This window comes from Homalodisca vitripennis, chromosome 6 (assembly GCF_021130785.1).
Source record: "Homalodisca vitripennis isolate AUS2020 chromosome 6, UT_GWSS_2.1, whole genome shotgun sequence".
Classification (NCBI taxonomy): Eukaryota; Metazoa; Arthropoda; class Insecta; order Hemiptera; family Cicadellidae; genus Homalodisca; species Homalodisca vitripennis.
The window spans coordinates 67,090,004-67,117,857 of NC_060212.1; positions in this window are offsets into that span (position 1 = coordinate 67,090,004).

Below are 27,854 nucleotides of genomic sequence, written 5' to 3' on the forward strand. Positions count from 1 at the left end.
CCTTGGAAATTAGAAGTCAATTAGTGTGCTTAAACTTTCCAATTTTTAATTACTACAAAGGCTACTTATGCCTCGATTGTGAGTTGTAAATTTATAGTTCTAAAACCTTCAATTAACCACCATTTTTTATTCGGCTAAGATAGTTACCCCTAGTTTGCTGTGTTAGTTATCTTTTAATAGCACCTTCAAAATGAGTGGTTGCTCGATAAGGCTTTTCCTTCTACATTTTTCAGTTTACCCCAAAATTCCCTATTTCAGTTTGTAAACGAAGTAGTAATATGCCTAAAAAGTAATTCATAATTTGAAATAAAAGTGTGCGTATTTTAGATTTCTAGTGTGAGCAGTTAAAATATTAAAAGATGGTCTCCAGATTTTTTAAACCCCGTATTGTATACACTTACAAATAGTCTAAGATTATATTGACTTTTAATGTTTATAGTAATTTAAAGCTAGTGAAAGTTTTCATAATAAAGCCTAAAAGGCAAAAATCTATTAATTATATTTTACACTTTTAACTGTTATATACCTAAACAGAATGGTTTAAATAAAATCTTCTACCTTATATAACCCAGACTGAGGCTTACTATGCACATATAAAAGTGCGGGACAAAGTACTAATCCCGCCTTTCCCACACAACAGCCCAAATCCGTCCCATCAGTCTCTGGGCTGAAGCGCTCAGTCACAGGGTTTAGACTAATCTCTATGGTGACACTTAAACTTTACATGTTCTTATTCAAACATATGTATAGTATACTCACTATTTTTTTTAAATACTTTTTAATATTTTAAACCAAATAATACAGTCACTCGTACATATACACTTTACAATGTAACCGTCAATACACAAATAAATAATATTTTGCGTAGTAACCATTAATAACGACAATAAACTTTTAAAATTTTATAAATACTGTCTATAAGTCTATGCCTATAAACTATGTACAATAAAGTGTAAATATTCAATTACCTAGTTTTCCTACCTTCGCTAACAATTATTACATTTGATGATTCTCTGAAAGACATCTTAATTAGAGAAACCTCGTTGTAGAGATTCGTGATAGAAAAATTACAAACGTTACATAACGTTTAGGCTAATTGTAATATTTAGGGATATATTTATCCGACCTTGAGTGCCCTGTCTGTTACTGCGTAGTATTAATCGAGAATACTCTTACTGTAGTTAATTATTTTTTATTTGAACTATTTTTTTAAAATTTGTAGTTAACGTATTTTAAAAAGATACATTCTGTTTTTAAAAGTAAATCCATGATAGGATTTATTAAATAAAAACTGAATTCAATGTTGTTCAGTTTACAAATAATCGATATAAAACACGGCATCTTGGTAAATTTAAGAAATGTGGGTAGTCTTTAAACTACTTTTAAGCCACGTTCACTTCCAGTACAACAGAAAATTCTCCAAAACTCCAAAGGGTCCAACACTTTAGACGTTACACCCCAACCAGAGTCGTTTACATTAGCCCACGAACTAGCATTATTGAAGACTGTTGGAGCAATTCGAAAAACTTATAAATATTATTAAATGTACATAATATATATAATTTCCAATTTATTTATTTTTCGTGCGTACATGAACAATTTTAAAAAACATACAAATAAAACTGTCGCTCACAGAACAAGCAACAAACTATCCCAAGTTTTTGGAAACCCTAAAGACAAAATTTCAAATCTCAATAAATCGGGAATTTATGAAAATGGATGCGATTACTGTGACAAAATGTATATTGGACAAAGGAAAAGAACAATAAAAGCACGATTTAAAGAGCATTTATCGCACACAAAATGGAAAAGTTGAAAAATCTGCTGTAGCCAAGCACTGCATCGAATCAGGACACAGACATCAATTCAAAATCTAAAATTAATAAAAGAAGTAACAATACCAATGAACTTAAATGCTTGGGAAACACTAAACATAAACATAAATAAATAAAAACTCATAAACAATAAAGAGGGCCCTATTGAAAATTCCAGTCTTCTTTCTTCTCAATTTATTCAAAAATTACACCGTAGCCATATCTAATTTTCATACTGGCTGAAATATTTCCAAAATCTTTGTATTTACATATTTACACCATATCGTATTGTATTAATTGTAATAAAAATTATGTAAATATTTATTTGTGGAGTCGCCTGACGAGGAAACCTTCGGTTTTGAAAGGCCTCGCACGAAAAATAAATTAATTGGAAATTATGTGTATTATTTACATTTATTAATATTTATTAACATTATTGTTCTTTAAAATCTTAACATGCAGTTAAGCACATTTTAAGGTAAGGTATTAGGTACGGGAACTTCAAAAATTTGTATTATAATTAATAAGTATTACTAAAGTTTTACTCGGAGAATTTATATTCCTGTAGTATCGTTCAAAAGTCAGGATTAAGATACCCTTAGTAAAAATTTGCCTATAAAAAATCGCTAGTGCACTTTTGAGTTTGTTAGGAACCATGCGTTAGCGACCATAGCCAAACAGGTAGTTATACCGAGTCGAAAAACGTTTCAACCACCAATAAGTATATAATAATTCCAATTAATTTGATTCACACGAGATGCTTCAACATAAACCCACATTTTTAAAGCGCTTTACTACTCCAGCTAGCTTTCAGTTTTTATTCAATTCATTAATATTTGAACATTTTGGTCACATGTTTCAGTAAGTAAAATATTATACGTGAACGAAATACTAAATACAAGTTCAAATATATGTATTATTTTATTAAATTTATATGAAATATTAGTTAATTAAGGTCAATTTATTTTCATTAAGAATGAACAATAATAATGATAATAATAAATAATAAGTCACTATACTATATCGAATTAATACTACAATGATTCAATTCCCAACGTGGCAAGTACTTTTATAAATATGAACTAAATAATAAATAATAGCCATTTGTGTGCATTTGATTAATACGCAGTATTATATCAATAATATGATTATATACTGTTTAGTAGTTTCGCTCTGAGCTTATCTATATTCATTTTATCCTTAATGAGTTTTAAACCATTATACCGTAACTAAATATATTCCAAAGCATTCATTCAGTGTGATAAATCGACCGGTTTATATATTGATTTTAGGAAAGCTTTTGATTTGATAAATCATGAAATCTTATTAACCAAAATGGAGGTCGCAGGTGTGAGGGGAGTGGCTCTCAGCTGGTTCCGTTGTTTTCTCACGGGCCGGGAGCAGCGAGTCCGAGTGGGCGAGTGTCTCAGTGAGCCGCTACTCGTTACAGCCGGAGTTCCCCAAGGATCTGCAATTTCTGCTACATTGTTTTTAATTTTTATAAATGACATGTTAGAGATAAATTTTAAGGGAAATCCCAGTGCTTTTGCAGACGAAGTGGCTCTTTTCTATTCAAATAAAAGTATCGAAACCTTATCTAATGACATGACTGACGATTTGAGGTCACTTAGAAAATGGTGTTCAATATATAAAATGTTCATTAATGTTAATAAGACAAAGTATGTCAATTTCGACTTTAAGGGATTTGACTTGGTAACAGATTTAAAATATCACGATACGGATTGTTTAATGGTAAATTTTTGTTGCGATAACATCACTAAAGTGCCGACTTTCAAATATCTAGGAGTAACATTAGACGAAAGACTAAATTGGGAGTCACATATTAAATACATTTTGACAAAATTAAAATCATCAATTAGGAAATTCTACTTTTTGAGAAATTTTTGCTCCACAGACCTATTAAGATCTTTATATTTTGCTTTAATTGATTCTAGAATGCAATATGGATTGGTTTGTTGTGGAGGGACATATAAGTATTTAATAGACAAATTAAGGGTTGTTCAAAATCACTTTCTACGAATAATACTAGGTAAGAAAAAGAGAGACAGTTCTTTTCCTTTGTATGTAGATTTAAAAATACTGCCTATTCAACATCTTTACGTATTTAAGGTTCTAAGGTTATTTTATTTACGGAGTGGGAATACCGGAACGACTGATCTTTTATATGCAACTAGAAGTATAAATAGAAGAAATTTCAGAATTCATAAATAAATAAATCATTTTTAAACATTCTTTTATATATAGTGGACCATCATTTTTTAATAGATTACCTCAACATATTAAAGAAACTAATAAAATAAAGCATTTTAGTCTGAAATTAAAATGTTGGTTGTTTAGTCATCACGATATTGCGTTTTTAAAAACAGATTTTTGCCTAAATGCTTAAATATTTATTTTTATTCTTTTTAATGTAAAAAATATTTTTAAGATCTTGTTTGTTTTAGTATAATTAATTAGCTGTCATATTTTGTAATCTGAATAATGCTAATTTGTATACTGTAGTTTTAGTTAGTTTTGTATAAGTCTTAACTTATGGAATAGATTCAGCTAAGTCTGACAGACGCCACAGACTGCGGCTCAACTGGCAGCAACATGAACATTAGACCTGGACTCAAGAAGTAACTTTGTTTTATATTTGTGTTTTAACTGACCACATTACTTGTAAAAGTGGTCAGTCATTCCAGAGTTTTTTAAGTTTTGTTAACTATGTGTATTCTATTATTGGAATAAATCATTATTTTCATATCTCAAACATTTCCTTGTAATTAGCTAAGGATTAAGGAGCCTTATAACTCGTAAGAGTTGGGCACATTTTTTCCGTCTGGGTCTATATATTTGCCTGCCCGTATGTCCGAACTAAATCTCAAAATATAACTTATTTATTAATTAAAAATTTTAGATGAATGTGTGATAAAAACACGTGTCATATCAACATATAAAAGTCTTACACATAGAAAGATCATTTTATAGTGACTTATAGTTTAAAATTTTATTCTTTAAACCATGATATGAGAATAATTTCATTCAAAAAAATCTGAATGAACGAAACTGTATTTCCACAAATTTATTTCTATGCTGTGTCTTTTTTGTGTAATTTTAGTTTAGCAGGAATCACGTAAATTAAATGAGCTGTAGATTTTTAATATTGTGTGCAACATTAACAAACCGAATTATAACACTTAGTATGGCATACTTCTATCTTAGAACAGCAGGGAAATCAATTTACAAGTACATAATTTACTTATTAGCAATGTTTTTAATTCAGGGACGAAATAGGAATCTAACATCAGGGACATTGATGTAAACTCCAAAGTTTAATATTCCTGCAAAGCTTTCTCTGTTAACTATAAACGGTGAGTCGTATTTATCCTTATAGGTTTTTATTTGATATACATCTTGCATTAGGCACTAAACCTTGTTCTCCATCAATGAGTTCTCTTAAATAAATCTGTAGTGTAAAATCCAAAACAACAATATTTCACGGTATCCAATATCAATTTGAATTTTATTTTATTTTACGTTTCTGTGTTTTTTATAATACATTAAAATGCCGTTATTGCTTGTTTAGTAAATTATCTACTTTATTGAAGTAATCAAATTTATTATCAATATATGAGTATGAGAAAGTTACTTGATTAATAAAGTGAGTGATAAATACTTTTTGGAGTATACAGTATAACAGTATACTAGAATTAATGGACTAAGCAAGCGAGGATAGTAAATCGGAATGGTTAAAACAGTTTTTGTGAGTTTTGAGTGTGCATATTGTACGTATTGTTCCTACATTATTACAAGAATAGATACGTAATTACAGCAGTGAGAATCATTATCAATTGTTTTTTGTGGAATAATAGGCAAAGCCAGAACTTACTTTTAAATACATCGTGAACTCCACCAAAGAACTTACAGAGAGAATTGGGAATACATATCATACCTTGAATAGCAATTAAAAGGACACTATAGGCGTAACATGAGAGTATATGTCATGTACTAGAGTTTAGCGGTAATCCACTGCTGAAGTAGTAACATTTTATCGTGACCACTAACACACATTCAGTGGTTGACACCGACCTCAGTCAGTTGTAAGCTTTGTGGCTCATGTGTTCTGTAATGTTAATTGGTTTTGGTGCATGTGCAATATTGAGCGTAATTAGTAACAAAGGCAATGGTTGAAATCCTTCCTTACATTTATTACTTTTACACATATTTTACTAGTAAAATATTTAATAAATGAATAACTTTCAAATAATCATGATTTCATTTGGATTTTATTAAGGAACATAAACAAAATGTAATTCATTTTCAAGCAGAGTACTAGATAGAAAATTGTATTTACTTAAAAAATATGAATGTAAATGATCTATTTATATTAAAATTGGATGATTTAATTCAATTGGTGTCACTTTAATAGAAAATTGTATTTAATTTCAAGTCGCCATGATAATCCTGCTTACAGGACTAAGATAATAGATAATTTATGGATCTATTATCCGCAACTTCGTAATATTTTCTCATATATTTCATTATGAGACCTAGTTGATTAGATGATCCTTACTGGTAAAACTCCCTCGATTAAACTTGTTTACTTCGAACCAGTGCATAATCAGTAAATGTCTCTTACCACAAATATACTCAGAGCATTTCAGAGTTCAGTGATATTCCTTGGAATATTTACTTAAGGCATATAAATATTACATAACCTACAGACATATCATCATCGGAAACATTTCATAAAAGACAAGACGCATAGAGAAATTCAAATAATACAATGGATTGTTTAGAAACAATCCAGTGCCGGATTTGGAATACTTTAGTCTTGCAACTCTGAATCTCACTTGAGTGTATAATTAAATAACAGGTAAGGTTCTTAAAAGGTATTAAAATTCATTAAGAGTCAGGTAATGTCTTAGTTATGTCATAGTACTGGGCTTGGTAAAGAAATTTAGGAGTTCTAGAGATATATACATTTTTGTACGTGTTTCGTACTGGTTGCAACTTCACTGTATAATATTTTAGTGCGCTTCGTGATATAATGTAACATTTAATGATTACAATTGATAATATAAGCAAATTGCAATATTGCACAATTGAAGTGTGTAAGCTTAAAATTTATGTTTGGAAAAATTTAAAACTATTAAACAGAGTAGCTAAGCTTATTATAAATAGTAGCAAGTATTAAGTTTCCCTAAATTGTTGATATTAATAGAATTATGAGTGTCAAGGGAAACGTCAGGATAGAATTATTGTAAATTGTAATAGCTTATGTCGTAAACTGTTTCACATTTAAAGTTCACAATTTTAAGCCTACTACACATAAGAGTATTAGCAAATAGCGATTGCGGCTGGGTCCAGGTAGAATCTCACACACATGTAGACCTTACAACACAAGCGCAGGGAATTAGGACCGTCCGCATTCCCAACCCTGCCTTTCGCGCTCTGTTACTTACCTGGTACACTTTATTATTAAAATAAAATTAGGTTACTGTTAATGTAAGTAGTTAAGTATCCCTTATTTTCTAGCACTATCAATTCTAATTACTACAATTATATTTCTGAACAGATGGCTTTGCAGCAGACTGCTCTAGGGTTATCAGGAACACAACATTTCATGTCACGCACCTCGTCATTTGTTAGCGCCATGGCCACAGTTTTCGACCTATATTATGTTGTACTTACAACAGACTAGAATCATTTTTTACACTACACAAACGTGTACTAGTGGCAGTACATACAAAGTAGCTATAATGGGAAGAGTTTCTTCCATGTGAATGTTGAATCAAGATCCAAATCACCTTCCTCTTAGTGCTGCGTCTGGGATCTGCACTGTTACAGACTTGTCTTCTGAAATATGGAGTCATATGCTTACAAGGAAGTCCAAAAGAATTCGGCGACGTATAAGCTCAAAATGAACTCTACATCGTTTCGACAAAAGAGACACTTAGACCACAAAATATAGTTAATATAGGTGAAGAGATATTCTTACGGTCTCATCAGACGCACAGTTTTCTTCTTAGCACATGATTTTTATCCATGGTGCATGATGCGTGATAAATCTATTGAGAAGGAAACAGGATTTTTTCCGGACATTTGCCATCGTTCAGTGAAACAAGAAATAAGTAACACTACGTTTCGAGATCTGCAATCTGATCTCTTCTTCAGGTAAAGAACTAACCTAATACATAATTATAAACTAGGTTAAAATAAACAAATCTTACCAAAGCGTTGTGATAATTGCGTCCATAATTAGTTTAAAACAGCTGTAACAAATACAAATGACGAAGTGTCTCAGACTCATATGTTTACTTACTACTGCATGCAATTTTCGGTAAAAAAGCTGTCTTCATTATAGGTTAACATTATTAGTGCAAGAAAACATTAATATCAGATACTGCTTACAATGCCGAGAAGAAAACGACCTAACATAGGTCTTCGAAGTAGATCAAATGTGCGGCGAGCTACCTCACGCGCTAATCGCACTGATGACCAGCAAGAGACCTGATATTGATAACAGTCGTATTGGTATGGCACATTTGCGTTCTACAGTAAATCATAATAAAGTGGATAGACAAAGAATGCAACGAGTTCGGGCACATCGATCACAACAGCAGCGAAGCCGGGTAAAATGAAATTGACCGATCCGCCAACGGAATGCTCCTGTGAACCTGGATCTAAGCAGCATTCTTCTACGATCCAGAAATCGATTATAGTGCCGACAAATAAAGTACATCCAAATAACGCTGAATGTTATTATCTAAAGATTGTTATTTAGTGAATGTTCGTTCGTGGTCCGACATCGTTTAACAATTGAGAACAGTTGATGGACATCTGTGTGCTACTTACCATGAGGCGTGTCAACTATTACAGTTACTCGAGGATGATTTACATTGGGATAATACGCTCAAGGATCCCCATCATATCTTCATCACCCTATCAAATTCAAACAAATTCGTTTGCGGTTATAATATTCACATGTTTCCCTTCGAATCCGGAAGATTTGTGGATGAAATATAATGATGACATGTCTGATGACGTGCTACTTCGTGTGCGATGTCAAACTTCGAATCTTATACTACTAATTTAATGCGGAAATTTACAATGAGACATTGATCATGATAGAAGATATGTGTTTATTGATGGCAAATAAAGTACTCTCGTGTTTGGGCCTGACAGCACCCAATATTTTTATGTCGTAGCGCAAAAAAAAGGCAAAAAATATAGTTTACCTGTATCGATTGCCTTTTGTCCGATATGACAATGATGATAATTTGACAATAAATGTGTTTGTATTTAACTGTATGCAAAAATGTCATTGCTTATCATTTCTGATTCCAGGTGCTGAAACCAACAAAAAATTCAGTGCTATGGATTTTTATTCATACAGGTTCATTATCCGTGAAGGTTAATGTAAAATCACATTTTGATGTGTCAACGGCTTTTTCATCAGTTTGCAGTTGACATATATGTCAAAATTGAGACCGAATGATTGTCGTACATCCGTTCTAAACCAACAGCAGCTTCGATCTGAAGAGTACATTCATCTTCGTGATGCAATTAATGCCGATGAAAATGCAGAAAATGTGGGAAAAATTACAATTTTGCCGGCCACTTACATTGGAAGCCCTCGCCACATTGCACGAATACGCCCAAGATGCAATGTCGTATGTTAGAAAATATGGCCGTCCCAGACCTATTTATTACATTCACCTGTAACCCACAATGGATGGAAATTAAGAAAGAATTGCTACAAGGCCAAACACCAGTTGATAGGCATGATGACATCACTGCCAGAGTGTTTTAAGAAAAAAATTAAAATCTTTAATGAATTTCGTTATAAAGCATCGTGTGTATGGCCAAGCACGTTGTTGGATGTACTCTGTCGAGTGGCAAAAGCGTGGTCTGCCACATGCATACATATTAGTTTTGATTAGTTGATAAATTAAGGCCAGAAGACATTGGTTCCATAATTTCAGCCGAGATTCCCGTTGAAACACTTGACCCAAAATTGCATGCAGTAGTAAGTAAAACATATGATACATGGACCTTGCGGAGTTTTCAACAACTCACCCTGTATGGTCGACGGCAAGTGTTCTAAGCGATACCCCTAGAGCATTGATTGCTGAAACCATCTCGGGAAATGATGGTTACCCGTTGCATCGTTGGCAATCAGTTGAGGACGGTGGGCGATCTGTAACTGTGAAGATAAAAGTACAAAAATTTTGATGTAGACAATCGTTGGATTGTGCCGTACTCGCCAATATTGTCCCAAAACTTTTGAAACTCACATCAATGTGGAATTTTGTAGCTCTGTCAAATCGATAAAGTACACATGTAAATACGTTAAAAAAGGTAGCGACATGGCCAAGAGGTAAGTGAAACGAAGTTCACCGGGTTAGCTAGTATTATATAAAATTATTATTGTAAAGTGCTTGATCAGTAGTTTAATGCAGGTTGCATAGAAGACGTCATTGCCTAATCTTAAATATAGATTGCACCAATGATCATTAAACTATGTAATGCAATTGAAAGACTAATAAACGCTATTATGAAAACAACATCATTGTACAAATTCGTAAATGTTTGCACATAAGGTAATCGAATTTGGTTAGATCGAAGGTAAAATAAAAGATTTGAAAACATTTTCTTGAAGGCACACTACTCAATAATTCATTATAACTTAATTAGTTTATCAAGATTCATCCATAAAAATAAATTGTTCTGAAAAACTTATCAACACTAGCAAAAACCACGAAAGATAGAGGCAGGAAATATGGTACATACCTTCATAATGCGCCAAGAGACTCACGAAGGAACGACTATGAATTATCTCAGCAATGTTTAGAATGTGATAGGAAAGAAATACGTGTACTGTTTTTCAACGGGAAATTGCGTGCGAGGCTGCCGGGAACTTCTAGTATATACTCGGAAACCTAATTCTGTAAAAAAGCGTCAACATTTGTCTATTAAAATGGTCTGCAGATACAATTTGTTATTCACCGTATTAGTTATTGTTACCGTACCGTAAACAAATTTGATGTGGCCCTTATAAAAAAATATAAAAATTTAAATGATCAAAACCTACTTTGGTCAAAATTAATGTTCTACCCGTTCTTGCATTGTACTTTGTGTAAGATATTTAAATTTCGTAAATATTCTTTGACTTTTCGATCCAATGAAATAAATATATACACTTACTTATGACTGAGAAGTAACTACGGAAATATATCACTTCCAGTCGTTTTAATTTATTCTCGGTCAAATGTATTTACGGTTTCACGTTGGAGTTATTGCGCTGCGCCGGCCAGTTACATAAATACATTTTTGGGTTACGGAATGCAACTTACATTCAAAATGTCGCCTTATTCCGGTGTACGTTATCTCTGGTTATATTCCTGATTTTCCCCCTGATCAAGAGAATATATGGTACTTAAGCTTAAAATGGCATTTTTGAACAAAAATCATCTACTTCCATACTTTAGCTACAGCAAAAATATATTACATAATTAAAAGGCATCCGAGTTTCAAGTATCTTAGTTGAAAACTTTCACAGCTTTTTATTTAGGGCGGGTTTTATATTCTATATTACGTTATAATAGGATTTAGAATGAATTTGTTGCTTTTAATTCGTCGCTGTAGGAATCTGTAGTCAAATTTAGATGGTAACTTTGTATTTTCTACTTCATGGACTACTGATCAATCACTGTATATTTAAATTTAAATTTAAACAATTTTTCCACCTATTTTTACGTACTTCGGATAAAAATAAAATAAATAAAACATTTGTAATATATTTCAGAATTCAGCAATGTTGCGGGATACTTAAACATGTATTAAGACACTTGATGAAGAATGCTGGAACTAAGGATCTATAAGAAGCTTAAGACAAGCATTGTAAATAGTTTATTACAGCCTATCAAAATTCTGTAAAACAATAACGAAATAATATATAAAAATGTAATGCTAATTTTTTGCATTATATTTTGTTCATTTATTATGATAAAAACTAAAAGATTTAAATTTATAAATTTAAATAAATTTTGTTCATTTATTAAAATAATTAATTATTTAATAACGCAAAAAGTTAAATTTCTTTCTTGCTTGGTGTGTTTAAGATTTACTTTATCACTATATTTCTTTATATATTATTGTGTTTCATGCATTTCAGGGTTTTACTTATTAACCAGCAAAGCATAATTTGCAATATTGTATGTATTCTGCTTTTGCCTTGAGGACTCTTAAGTTTGAAACCAAGTTAACAGCACATTACGTCATATGAGGGTCTGGCATTTTTACTATCCATACTCCACTAACTTTAGCAAGAATATTCACTGGTTTAATATTAGGAATTAAAATCCTTTTTTTCTACAGAAGAATAATTTAATTTGCGATACAAGTATTATAAAAGTATTGATCAAAGTATACTTTATATGGGCAAAAGATTGTACACTTATAATTATTCTTATCTAATGTGGTTTACAGTTCATAACAATTTAGGTAATTAATATATTGTCTGCATTTAAATAATTATATATATAAAAATATCTCAGCAATGGTAGTTATATCAAAATAGTACTTTTTATCACTTGAGGGTTTTTAAGTATGCCGTTGTTACTTACAATCTAGGTTAAGTTAATTTTCATAAACTAGGAGGAACTATAAACCAACTTTTATGTTTCAAGGACTTTTTATGCAGAGCTATGGCAGAAAGGACCGCGCATACAGACGAGTAACGTTACGGTTAAAATAGCCAGATTGGGTACTTAATATAGGCTAATGATGGTGTAACATCGGGCCTCATTTACTAACTACCAGTTGTACACCTCTTATTGTAATAAAGTTTTAACTACGTAGGAAAATGGACTGTACAACACTTTCCCTTTATTTAAAATGGAATTTCCCAATTCGATTACATTAAGTCAGTTTATACGTCATAATTCCATCATTAATACCATTTATACTAATAAACTTCTATTATTTTTTATTCTTTCATTTAATTCTAGAAAATAACTTATATATTTTACCAACGGGGACTCCAAATTTAATCTGAAAGTGATAAAAAGGAAATTACTTACAACCAGACGATTTAATTCGGACATATTAGCTTTGGTTTGACAGTTGAACACTATTATATTTATCTACATATTTTTCTGAAATATTAAATCAGTTGAGAAATAAAAGACACGTTGTAGAGATGAGACCTGTTCACGTGAATGTATCATTAGCAACTAGACTCATGTCGACATAAAACAAATATATTGAATATGTAGGAAAAATAGGAAGAAGGAGGCAATTGGGTAGGACACCCACTGGAAGTCAAATGAAAATGCACTTGTGACAACTAGAACATCTGAATACAAATATATGTGCAAACATCCGAATCAGCTATTCTATTCTTAATCTGTCATGGCCCACGCCCATGCAGCAGACCAAATCTCGACCTATCTTTTTTTATAAAAGGATTTTATAAACAATTTATCCTAATAATTTTTCCTACTAAAACGTAAAATATTTTAACAATTACATTTTGTTTATAATTTTAGTGTATGTTTTTGTTCAAAACAATGTAAATATTTTGTTAATTTTATTAACAAATCCAAAGAGGCTAATACATTGATAAATCTCATTCTCCGATTTAGACAATGGAACATTTTGATTTGCACTAAAAAATACAGCTATGCACTCATACTTAAACAAATTTTACTATATAAACGCATGTACCATATATAACCCAGATAGAGGCTTACCATACACATATAAAAGAACGGGGCAAAAGACTAATCCCACATTTCCCACAACAGCCCAAATCCGTCCCATCAGTCTCTGTGTTCCGTCTCTCCGTTGAGACCAATCTCTATGGCGACACTTAAACTTTCATATTATTATTTGCACATCTATTTTATATTCATTATTTTATTTAATAGTTTTATTTTAAAATAAATACATTGCTTTAATAGGTTGGCTATATACAATATATCTGTAATTACACAAATAAATAGTATTTTGTGAAATAACCTTTAATAACCAAACTAAAATTATACAACTTTACAAATTCTACCTGTAAGTTTATGAACGTAAATTAAGTACAATACAGTATAAATATTTAGCATACTTATTACTACCTTCGCTAACAACTATTACATTTTATGGCACCCAAAAAGAAATCTTGACTATACAAACTTAGTTGTGAAAATTCTTGATAGATAACTGATAAACGTCATCTAGTTTGGCTAATAGTCTTCTGAATTGTAACTGTTGTGTAATTGTAAGGTACATGTTGCCGGCCTTAGCGACGTTGGCCGACCTGTCTATTACTGTGTGGTCTAATTAAACAATCGAAAATACTGTTACACTAGTCGATTATTGTATTACTTGAACTAAAATTATGCCATTTAAGAATCGACGTCTATATTGAAACCACATCCTGATTTTGAAAGTAAATTAATATTAGAATTTCAGCAATATAACTGAACTTAATATTGTTAGATTAACAAATAATTTATATGAAACACGGCAACTTGGAGAATTTAGCTAATATAGGATGGTCTTTGAAATGAAATTTTACTTAAGACTTCTATATCATTACATGTAAAGCCAATATTAGCAGTATGGAATTTGTGAGCAATTAATTTCAGAAAATTGTTAGGAATACGGAAATGAATGTAAATGCTTAACTTCATCAGTATGTATTACAAAAAAAGAGTATACTTCATACTCTAGAGTGTATTAATAATCCACTACTGAAGTAGAGATATGTTTTCGTAACTAACCTAGATAACTAACACGCTTTAAGTGGATGACACTGACCTCAGTCAGTTGTATGTCTCGTGGCTTCTCTGCTGTAATTTTCTTAAATTTGGGTTTGGTATGTGTGCAGTATTGAGCATAATTAGTAACAATGGCAAAGATAGAGTTTACAAGTAAAATATTTCCTCAATAAATAACTTTCTAATAATCATGGTTTAGTTTAGATTTTATTTTGAAACCAAATACAATTTTATATATATAAAACTCATTTTCACTCAGATCACTTGACAGAGGCTCTAACAGTAGGAGTACGAAAAACATCATTTACATTCAAAATAGGATGACTAAATAGCTAGTGTGGTACATGTTGAACTTGGACTAAATAATTGTGTTATAATTTTTTGATACTATTGACTTTATAACACATAATAAAAAACCGCACATGAACATGTTTGTTGAGTCAGCGGTGTCCATATAACCTCCTTAATGTTAATCAATGGTTTTTATGGTCTTATGGACCTATGGTCTTCACTAGCAGTGGCTTTGATGTTGCGTTGGCCCAACTATTGTAATAACTACAAATAACTTGTAGATAAATTTAAGAAATGAATAAGAAAAAACCGTTTGATTTTTCTGGGTCGTGTAAAAAGTGTAAATTTTATAATTTTTTTTTATATATTTTCCCTTAAACTTTCATTTCAAATCATAGTTCTATTACAACTTGTTATCCAGCTATTAACATTTTTCTATTTACTACCAGTGATAGTAAAGGATAAGATGATTGGGATATGTTAAAAGTTTTATTTATGAAATTTTGTTAATCACGGAGACCTGAAATTACCCAAATATGTTTTGTAGTCCTCTCTGGAAATATGTAGCAAAATCTAGCGTATAATGTGTAAATTGTAAAATCTTGGGCGTTATCATCTAGACTTAATTTATGTGGTTCATTTTAAATCGGATAAAAAAAAGTTTATCTCAGAAAGTAGAAGTCTTTGATAAGAGATTTTAATTCTGAACAACATCTAATTAAAGTTTATACAGCAATACTAAATATGTAATTGATCGAAATTGAGGGTTAAAAATTATGAGCGACTAACGATAGGAGCTTTTTATATTATAAAATGAATCGTGAATTATAAAGTAGTTTGAGATCGTTTTATTTCCCTAAATATCTACGGAGCCAGATCTACAACAGGCTTGTGATGATGCGGATAACAATGGACGATTTGTTCTCGATCAGAATCTAAATAAAGATGTTAACATTTTATTGTAACTGCCATTCCATAAAACGCTTTCATTACATCGGTTTCAAATTCGTCTCAGGAGAGCAGACAATTATTGTGGGTGACGCCGAACTTATGAGCAGTAAAAATATGGCATCCATGACATCGATTGTCCTATAAAACTTATATTTTACCATGACACACACACACACACACACACACACTCACACACTTTTTATAAATAAATATTTCTTGTGTTCGTGTGTATGTGACTGAACTCCTCCTAAACAACTAGACCGATTTTGAGGATATTTTGTATGTGTTATCAATAGAATTCGAGAATGGTTTAGATTCACAATTCATTCATTCATTATTGTTGATTTTGGAAATGTTTTACCTTTGATCCGGCGGACTGCGCTGCGATACTTAAAACAAAGTGAACAGCTGAAGTTCATCAAAACGGCAGAAACATTTGTTTACATTTATAATATATAAAATTATTATTGTAAAGTGCTTGATCAGTAGTTTAATGCAGGCTGCATAGAAGAACGTCATTGCCTAATCTTAAATTTAGATTGCATCAATGATCATTAAACTATGTAATGCAATGAAAAGACTATTAAACGCTATTATGAAAACAACCTCATTGTACAAAATTCGTGAATGTTTGCACATAAGGTAATTGAATTTGGTTAGATCGAAGGTAAATAAAAAGAGCCGAAAACATTTTCTTTATGGCACACTCCTAAATAATACTGGAAATATCTTAAACAGAACATTAATTTTTAACAGATCGAATTTGATTCTTATAACCTAATTAATTTATCAAGATTCATCCATAAAAATAAATTGTTCTGAAAAACTTACCAATACCTAGCAAAAACCACGAAAGATAGAGGAAGGAAATGTGGTACATACCTTCATAATGCGCCAAGAGACTCACGAAGGAACGACTATGAATTATCTCAGCAATGTTTAGAATGTGATAGGAAAAAAAAAAATACGTGTACTGTTTTTCAACGGAAATTGCGTGCGAGGCCGCCGGGAACTTCTAGTATATACTCGGAAACCTAATCTCTGTAAAAAAGCGTCAACATTTGTCTATTAAAATGGTCTTCAAGATACAATTTGTTATTCACCGTATTAGTTATTGTTACCGTACCGTAAACAAATTTTATGGTGCCCTTATACAAAAATATAAAAATTTAAATGACCAAAACCTACTTTGGTCAAAATTAATGTTCTACCCGTTCTTGTATTGTACTTTGTGTAAGATATTTAAATTTCGTAAATATTCTTTGACTTTTCGATCCAATGAAAATAATATATACACTTACTTATGACTGATAAATAACTATGGAAATAAATCACTTCCAGTCGTTTTAATTTATTCTCGGTCAAATGTATTTACGGTTTCACATTTGAGTTGTTGCGCTGCGCTGGCCAGTTAAATAAATACAATTGTGGGTTTCGGAATGCAACTATTCATTGTCGCCTTACTCCTGTGTACGTTATCTCTGGTCATATTCCTGATTTTTCTCATGAATCAAGAGAATATATGGCATTTTCGAACAAAAAGCATCTACTTTACTACATAATATACTTTAGCTACAGCAAAAATATATTACATAATTTCAAGAGAGCCACCCAGTTTCTAGTATCTTAGTTGAAAACCTTCACAGCTTTTTATTTAGTGCGGGTTTTTATATTCTATATTACGTTATAATAGGAATTTAGAATGAATTTGATGCTTTTAATTCGTTGCTGTAGGAATCTGTAGTCAAATTTAGATGGTAACTTTGTATTTTCAACTTCATGGACTACTGATCAATCACTGTATATTTAAATTTAAATTTAAACAATTTTTTCCACCTATTTTTATATACTTCGGATAAAAATAAAATAAATAAAACATTTGTAATATATATTTCAGAATTCAGCAATGTTTCCGGGATACTTAAAAATGTATTAAGACACTTGATGAAGAATGCTGGAACTAAGGATCTATAAGAAGCTTAAGACGGGCATTATAAAATAGTTTATTACACCCTATCAAAATTCTGTAAAACAATAACGAAATAATCAATAAAAATTTAATTTTTTTGCATTATATTTTGTTCATTTACTATGATAAAAACTAAAAGATTTAAATTTAAAAATATAAATAAATTTTGTTCATTTATTAAAATAATTAATTATTTAATAACGCAAAAAGTTAAATTTCTTTCTTGCTTTGTGTGTTTTAAGATTTACTTTATCACTATATTTCTTTATATATTATTGTGTTTCATGCATTTCAGGGTTTTTACGTAATAACCAGCAAAGCATAATTTGCAATATTGTATGTATTCTGCTTTTGCCTTGAGGACTCTAAAGTTTGAAACCAAGTTAACAGCACATTACGTCATATGAGGGTCTGGCATTTTTACTATCCATACTCCACTAACTTTAGCAAGAATATTCACTGGTTTAATATTAGGAATTAGAATCCTTTATTCCTTGAGAAGAATAATTTAATTTGCGATACAAGTATTATAAAAAGTATTGATCAAAGTATACTTTATATATAGTGTATGGGCAAAAGATTGTACACTTATAATTATTCTTATCTAAAGTGGTTACAGTTCATATCAATTTAGGTGATTAATATAGTGTCTGCCATTTAAAATAATTATATATAAAAATATCTCAGCATTGGTAGTTATCTCAATATAGTACTTTTTGTACTTTCACTTGAGGGTTTTTCAGTTTGCCGTTGTTACTACAATCTAGGTTAAGTTAATTTTCATAAACTAGGAGGAAGGTATATACCAACTTTTATGTTTCAAGGACTTTTTATGCAGAGCTATGGAAAAAAAACGCACATACAGACGAGTAACGGTACGGTTAAAATAGCCATATTGGGTCCATAATAAAGGATAATGATGGTGTAACATAGGGCGTCATTTACTAACTACCAGTGTTAAACCTCTTATTGTAATAAAATTTAACTACGTAGGAAAATGGACTGACTAATGAAGAAACGAAATAAGGAAGAGTTACATCACTTTCGGAGAGTATTCAGTAATTTCATTTGTACACAGATTATTGCGCTAATGTGCTGAAACAAATGACTGTGAAAATTAACAAGGGAAAATGTGAATTTTACGAAATACTGACTAATAGATGGATTCAAATTTTGTATTATTGAAATCTACACCAATGAAATATGACAAATGTAGACACCTGAAGAGATATTTGACTTTAGTATATGAGTATTTTGCTGGAAGTTGAATAAATTAAAAGTAGTGCATCTTGCGAAGGATTTGGAAATATAATGTAGAACGGCTGATTAGTTGACCTGCTCGGTAGACTTTATCAAATATCTATCCCGTGCTGTTCAGCACACAGGCATGATACGATAAGTTGCCAAAGAAATATGGTTATACCTTTTTGGTTTATTTCCGATTCATAAAAGTAGGAAAATTTAGAAGTTTTGTCGTTCATGTCAATGTCTTATTTTTTAGTTGTTTTGTAAGTAATATACGCGTCTTAATCATGTACGTATTACATAAATTTAGTAATAAGTTTCCTAATTGATAATCCTATCAATAATATATTTCTTAATTTTGAATTTTTTTTACTATCCATTATTTATGATGAATATTAGGGTATGATAAGAACTGATAATATGAAGTGCAATGTTATATATATATATATACAGGGTGAGGCAAACCACCCGTACAGTACGTATAGCGGCCAAACCAAACGAGGTAATTATTCATAACAACTTAAACCCCCCTATTTCCACCCCAAAGAATTTGGAGAAATTATTTTTAAATCTCTAAAAATCCCCAAAAGGGTAGTTTTTTGGGGGTAGGGGTGGTTTTTTGGAAAATTTTCAAATGTAAAGGTATGTTGAGTTATACCTCATTTTAAAGTATTTCTTCATTGATTATTTTGATACAAAAAGTTTAAACTTATCTTGCCGCTTATGTAGAGGGTACACCAAAACGTTAAAAAATCAGGGGTTTGTGGGTAAATTTATTGCAACTACCTGTACAAAATGTAGAGAGACGATATTTTTATTGAAAAGTACTTTTTGTGATTCAATGTTTATTGAAATTAAATAAGGCTATTGCCATTTATGCAATTTAATGTAAATAAAAAGTCGTTTGAGACAGGTATTTGGTCTTCCGATCATATGCTAGTTTTGCTTATTTAAACGCATATGGGGCAGATACGGCCAAATACAAAATAATTGAATCGGAAAAAGTGAGCGCTCTGTGGTGTAATGGTAGCACATTCACCCGGCAAGTGAGAGAGCCGAGTTCGACTCCCGGCGGAGCAAGTACTTTTTGTGATTCAATGTTTATTGAAATTAAATAAGGCAATTGCCATTTATACAATTTAATGTAAATAAAAAAGTCGTTTGACTGGTATTTGGTCTTCCTAATCATATGTTAGTCTGCTTATTTAAACGCATATGGGACAGATACGGCCAAATACAAAATAATTGAATCGGAAAAAGTGAGCGCTCTGTGGTGTAATGGTAGCACATTCACCCGGCAAGTGAGAGATCCGGGTTCGACTCCCGGCGGAGCAAGTCCTTTTTGTGATTCAATGTTTATTGAAATTAAATAAGGCAATTGCCAATTTATACAATTTAATGTAAATAAAAAGTCGTTTGACAGGTATTTGGTCTTCCGATCATATGTTAGTTTGCTTATTTAAACGCATATGGGGCAGATACGGCCAAATACAAAATAATTGAATCGGAAAAAAGTGAGCGCTCTGTGGTGTAATGGTAGCACATTCACACCCGGCAAGTGAGAGATCCGAGTTCGACTCCCGGCGGAGCAAGTACTTTTTGTGATTCAATGTTTATTGAAATTAAATAAGGCAATTGCCATTTATAACAATTTAATGTAAATAAAAAAGTCGTTTGACTGGTATTTGGTCTTCCTATCATATGTTAGTCTGCTTATTTAAACGCATATGGGACAGATATGGCCAAATACAAAATAATTGAAATCCGGAAAAAGTGAGCGCTCTGTGGTGTAATGGTAGCACATTCACCCGGCAAGTGAGAGATCCTGGTTCGACTCCCGGCGGAGCAAGTCCTTTTTGTGATTCAATGTTTATTGAAATTAAATAAGGCAATTGCCATTTATACAATTTAATGTAAATAAAAAAGTCGTTTTGACAGGTATTTGGTCTTATCCGATCATATGTTAAGTTTGCTTATTTAAACGCATATGGGGCAGATACGGCCAAATACAAAATAATTGAATCGGAAAAAGTGAGCGCTCTGTGGTGTAATGGTAGCACATTCACCCGGCAAGTGAGAGATCCGAGTTCGACTCCCGGCGGAGCAAGTACTTTTTGTGATTCAATGTTTATTGAAATTAAATAAGGCAATTGCCATTTATACAATTATAATGTAAATAAAAAAGTCGTTTGACTGGTATTTGGTCTTCCTATCATATGTTAGTCTGCTTATTTAAACGCATATGGACAGATATGGCCAAATACAAAATAATTGAATCGGAAAAAGTGAGCGCTCTGTGGTGTAATGGTAGCACATTCACCCGGCAAGTGAGAGATCCGAGTTCGACTCCCGGCGGAGCAAGTACTTTATTGTGATTCAATGTTTATTGAAATTAAATAAGGCAATTGCCATTTATACAATTTAATTAATGTAAATAAAAAAGTCGTTTGACTGGTATTTGGTCTTCCTATCATATGTTAGTCTGCTTATTTAAACGCATATGGGACAGATATGGCCAAATACAAAATAATTGAATCGGAAAAAGTGAGCGCTCTGTGGTGTAATGGTAGCACATTCACCCGGCAAGTGAGAGATCCGGGTTCGACTCCCGGCGGATCAAGTACTTTTTGTGATTCAATGTTTATTGAAATTAAATAAGGCAATTGCCATTTATACAATTTAATATATATATATAAATATATTATATATATATATATATATATATTATAGAATGTATTTCTTACTTTGAGACTTTAAGATTTAATTAAAATTATCGAAAAAGTTTATTTTATCATCTACGTTGTGGAGTTAATAACTTTTTTTAATTGTTCCTCTTTTCGGGTGTTTTTCATTTCGAAGTTGTATTGCCATTTTCGTGTGGCCTATAATCAATTCTCAAAATTATACCCGAGACGAAAGGTTAAATTACCATTATACTAACAGGGATTTAGACAGTACCAACACATAGTCAATTATTAGTTTAGTTATTAGACTTCCCAGAGTAGTAGTAATCAATCAAATTACTTTCTTCTGTCCAGCTGTAAAGAAGCTGAAATATAATGGCACTGAAGGATCTACTAAACGTAATTAGAATTTGTCAGTGTAATAATCTTTGTATATTGGTTACGTTTCAAATATTATGCGTGTATTGCAGTGTTGAATTAGGTAAGATTTATCTTATTTTAAGGTCGTTTTCATTTAGAAATTTTTATTTATTCTTTATACAGTCATTTGTTAATTAAAAATTATAATTTATCTAACAATGCATCATGAATATAAGAGTTAAACTTTCTCTACATTTTAATACATGCCTATAACGATTTAAGTTTCTCAATTTTTAAAATGTTTTCTTCTTCTTTTAATAATCAATATATATATATTATATATAATATATATAATATATATATATATTGTGTGTGTGTGTGTGTGTGTGTGTGTGTGTGTGTGTGTGTGTGTGTGGTGTGTGTGTGTGTGTGTGTGTGTGTGTTGTGTGTGTGTGTGTGTGTGTGTGTGTGTTGTATATATACAAACACTTGAACTACATGTACGCCTGAAGCTATTTGAAATCTCATTAAAACCAAACACATTTTACTGTTTCTCCATAAGTAAACAGAATTGGTATGGAGGTTTTATGAACCACAACTTTATACTAACAAAATATATGAAAGTTTTTACGAATATCAGATTAGAAATACATACTTGAACTCTTCTTATAACTTGATTTGACTTGAGATCGTCCAGACTGAGTCTCAACTACTACAAAAACTAACATTATTTTAAAGGCCTTCTATCAACTATTGAAGTTTGATAATTAAAGTTCATTGTGTTCCCTTGCTTCCCATGAGGCTAAGAATAAAAGTTTTTCTTTTTCAAAATGAAATGTTTTACACACAATTTCCGATTGAATTAACACTAAAAACCATTATTCTAACTTCTTAATCAATTATAGCGTAATACAATCAGTAATACGAATTATGATAACCCTTTCCATTAAGTATATGTGATGAACCCAGGGTACAACACTTTCCCTTTATTTAAAATTGAATTTCCCAATTCGATTACATAAGTCCGTTTATACGTCATAATTCAAACATGAATACCATTTATACTAATAAACTTCTATTAATTTGTTATTCTTTCATTTAATTCTAGAAAATAACTTATATATTTTATCAACGGGGACTCCAAATTTAGTCTGAAAGTGATAAAAAGTAAATTACTTACAACCAGAACGATTTAATTCGGACATATTAGCTTTGGTTTTGACAGTTGAACACTATAATAAAAGACCAGAAATATTTATCTACATATTTTTCTGAAATATGAAATCAGTTGAGAAATAAAAAGACACGTTGAAGAGATGAGACCTGTTCACGTGAATGTATCATTAGCAACTAGACTCATGTCGACATAAAACAAATTTATTGAATATGTAGGAAAAATAGGAAGAAGGAGGCAATTGGGTAGGACACCGACTGGAAGTCAAATGAAAATGCACTTGTGACAACTAGAACATCCGAACATGAAGATGTGCAAACATCCGAATCAGCTATTCTATTCTTAATCTGTCCGCCCACGCCCATGCAGCAGACCAAATCACGACCTATCTTTTTTTATAATAGGATTTTATAAACAATTTATCCTAATAATTTTTCCTACTAAAACGTAAAATATTTTAACAATTACATTTTGTTTATAATTTTAGTGTATGTTTTTGTTCAAAACAATGTAAATATTTTGTTAATTTTATTAACAAATCCAAAGAGGCTAATACATTGATAAATCTAATTCTCTCGATTTAGACAATGGAACATTTTGATTTGCACTAAAAAATTACAGCTATGCACACATACTTAAACAAATTTTACTATATAAACGCATGTACCATATATAACCCAGATAGAGGCTTACCATACACATATAAAAGAACGGGGCAAAAGACTAATCCCACATTTCCCACAACAGCCCAAATCCGTCCCATCAGTCTCTGTGTTCCGTCTCTCCGTTGAGACCAATCTCTATGGCGACACTTAAACTTTCATATTATTATTTGCACATCTATGTTATATTAATTATTTTATTTATTACTTTTCTTTTAAAATAAATACATTACTTTAATAGGTTGGCTATATACAATATAATCTGCAACTACACAAATAAATAGTATTTTGTGAAATAACCTTTAATAACCAAACTAAAATTATTACAACTTTACAAATTCTACCTGTAAGTTTATGAACGTAAATTAAGTACAATACAGTATAAATATTTAGCATACTTATTACTACCTTCGCTAACAACTATTACATTTTATGGCACCCAAAAAGAAATCTTGACTAGACAATCTTAGTTGTGAAAATTCTTGATAGAAAACTGATAAACGCCATGTGGTTTGGCTAATAGTCTTATGAATTGTAACTGTTGTGTAATTGTAAGGTACATGTTGCCGATCTTAGCGACGTTGGCCGACCTGTCTATTACTGTGTGGTCTAATTGAACAATCGAAAATACGGTTACACTAGTCGATTATTGTATTACTTGAACTAAATTTATGTCATTTAAGAATCGACGTCTATATTGAAACCACATACTGATTTTGAAAGTAAATTAATATTAGAATTTCAGCAATACAAAACTGAATTTAATATTGTTAGATTAAGAAAATAATTTATATGAAACACGGCATCTTGGTGAATTTAGCTAATATAGGATGGTCTTTGAAATGAAATTTTACTTAAGACTTCTATATCATTACATGTAAAAGCCAATATTAGCAGTATGGAATTTGTGAGCAATAAATTTTCAGAAAATTGTTAGGAATACGGAAATAAATATAAATTGCTTGACTTCATCAGTGTGTAATTTCAAAAAAAAGAGTATACTTTCATACTCTAGAGTGTATTAATAATCCCACTACTGAAGTAGCGATATTTTTTCGTAACTAAAACCTGGATAACTAACACGCTTATAAGTGGATGACACTGACCTCAGTCAGTTGTATGTTTCGTGGCTTCTAATGCTGTATTTTCTTAAATTTTGTTTTGGTATGTGTGCAGTATTGAGCATAATTAGTAACAACGGCAATGATAGAGTTCACAAGTAAAATATTTCCTCAATAAATAACTTTCTAATAATCATGGATTAGTTTAGATTTTATTTTGAAACCAAATACAATTGTATATACATAAAACTCATTTTCACTCAGATCACTTGATAGAGGCTCTAACAGTAGGAGTACGAAAAACATCATTTTACATTAAAAATAGAATGACTAAATAACTAGTGTGCTATATGTTGAACTTGGACTAAAATCAATTGTATTATAATTTTTTTATACTATTCACTTTATAACACGTAATAAAAAACCGCACATGAACATGTTTTTTGAGTCAGCGGTGTCCATATAAAACCTCATTAATGTTTAATCAATGGTTTTTGTGGTCTTCACTAGCAGTGGCTTTGATGTTGCGTTGCCCAACTATTGTAATAACTACAAATACCTTGCAGATAAATTTTAAGAAATTAATAAGAAAAACCCGTTTGATTTTTCTGGGTCGTGGTAAAAACGTGTCAATTTCATGATTTTTTAAAATATATTTTCCCTTAAACTTTTCATTTTAAATCATAGTTCTATTACAAATTGTTATCCAGCTATTGAAATTTTTCTATTTACTACCAGTGATAGTAAAGGATAAGATGATTGGGATATTGTTTTAAAGTTTTATTTATGAAATTTTGTTAATCACTGAGACCTGAAAATTACCCAAATATGTTTTGTAGCCCTCTCTGGAAATATGTAGCAAAATTTAGCGTATAATGTAAAATATATTGTAAAATCTTTGGCGTTATTATGACCTAAATTTATGTGGTTAATTTCAAATCGGATTAAAAATAGTTTATCTCACAAAGTAGAAGTTTTTTGATAAGAGATTTTAATTATGAACAACATCTAATTAAAGTTTATACAGCAATACTAAATACGTAATTGATCGAAATTGTGGGTTAAAAATTATGAGCGACTAACGATAGGAGCTTTTTATATTACAAAATGAATCGTGAAATTATAAAGTAGTTTGAGATCGTTTTATTTCCCTAAATATCTACGGAGCCAGATCTACAACAGGCTTTTGTGATGATGCAGTTAACAATGGAAGATTTTTTTTCCAGATCAAAATCTAAATAAAGATGTTTACATTTTATTGCAACTGTCATTCCATAAAACGCTTTCATTACAATCGGTTTCAAATTCGTCTCAGGAGAGCAGATAATTATTGTGGGTGACGCCGAACTTATCAGCAGTAAAAATATGGCATCCATGACATCGATTGTCCTATAAAACTTATATATTTTTCCATGACACATCTCCTGCAATAAAACACAACTTCTTATTGTTTACAGAGTTAATGGCTTATCATCCACTTTTCTTATATCTTATATCGTAAAAGTCTCGTATGTAAATATAATTATTACAACCATTAAAATAAAATGTTATCGTTTGTTTACTTACCAAAATTTATTATGTGCTCGTATTGTATTATTCTTATATTGTATTAAAAATATATATAAATTTAAGGAATAATAAAAGCAGTAATAAATTTAAAGGAAAGAAGAAAGAACGATTTGATTATAGTGTTATAAAAGTATTTTATCTTTTAAATGGTATACATTTTCTCAATTCCTCTTATCGATATTTTCTAGAGATCAGAAAGCGAAGTATTATTTTTCCATATTATTTATAAAAGAACTATTGTAAGCACACTCTAGAGTACCTAAAAATTTAATTTTTTTCTCGATCAATAAAAATACATTACGTATGTGTAACTCTCTTACAGCCGAATTAGACATTAACTAACACCATTTAGGTTGGTTCACTTGTGGTACTGACAGTGCGTGTTCTTTAATGGCATTCGTACTCGATGTATCCAAAGCATTAACATTATCTATTATAGCTAGATCAGTATTTCCCATCCCATATATTTCAATGAGTACGGTGATTCTTCTTTTTAGTGGGGATGAGTTAGACAATTTGTCAAGATAATGAGAAATATGCTATTACACTGGGAACAGTAATGGTTAACGTAATAAATTTCGATGTAAACACCAGTGCTACCGCATTACTATTTCTCAACCCTTTCATCACAGAATCGAGCACTAAACACGGCACTGATCCTCCACACCACGTATACACCTGTCACAAACCACCATCCACACAGAAGCAGGATTCCCGATCTTCCACTGCCAGATTAGGGTTGTCGCTATCTAATATATGGTGTCTGAGATATACCCCATAATTCACTTAAATAATAAAAAAAATACCTATTTATGTATATGGTCAACTGAATTACTGACTCCCTTCCAATGATAAAATTCATTATTTACTCATTAAGATTGTTTAATAGAAAACATGTTCAAAGCAGACGATAGCTTTACATAAATCTGCCAATAATATAACCACTCTTAGTCTTTGAAGCCATACAAGATAAAGATCCAGGTCTAACTAAGATACTAGGTGAATGAAACACGAAAATCATGTGAAGATGCAGTTATCCTTCAAAATAATAAAATAGCTTGACAGTAACTTCTAAGCATCATCGTAAAGAAGATGATGAGAATTGTCAAACTAGATATTATATGGGATCAATTTATTCTATAGTGTTTAAAATAACTTATTTTATTAAATACCCTTTTTATATAAATAGGTATACTTACCTTCCAAATTATACAGTTCGTTTTAAGTGTACCAGAAAAAAGACTTGTTTGCTTGAATTCTAAATTTTATGACCAAACGTTTCTTGTCATAAG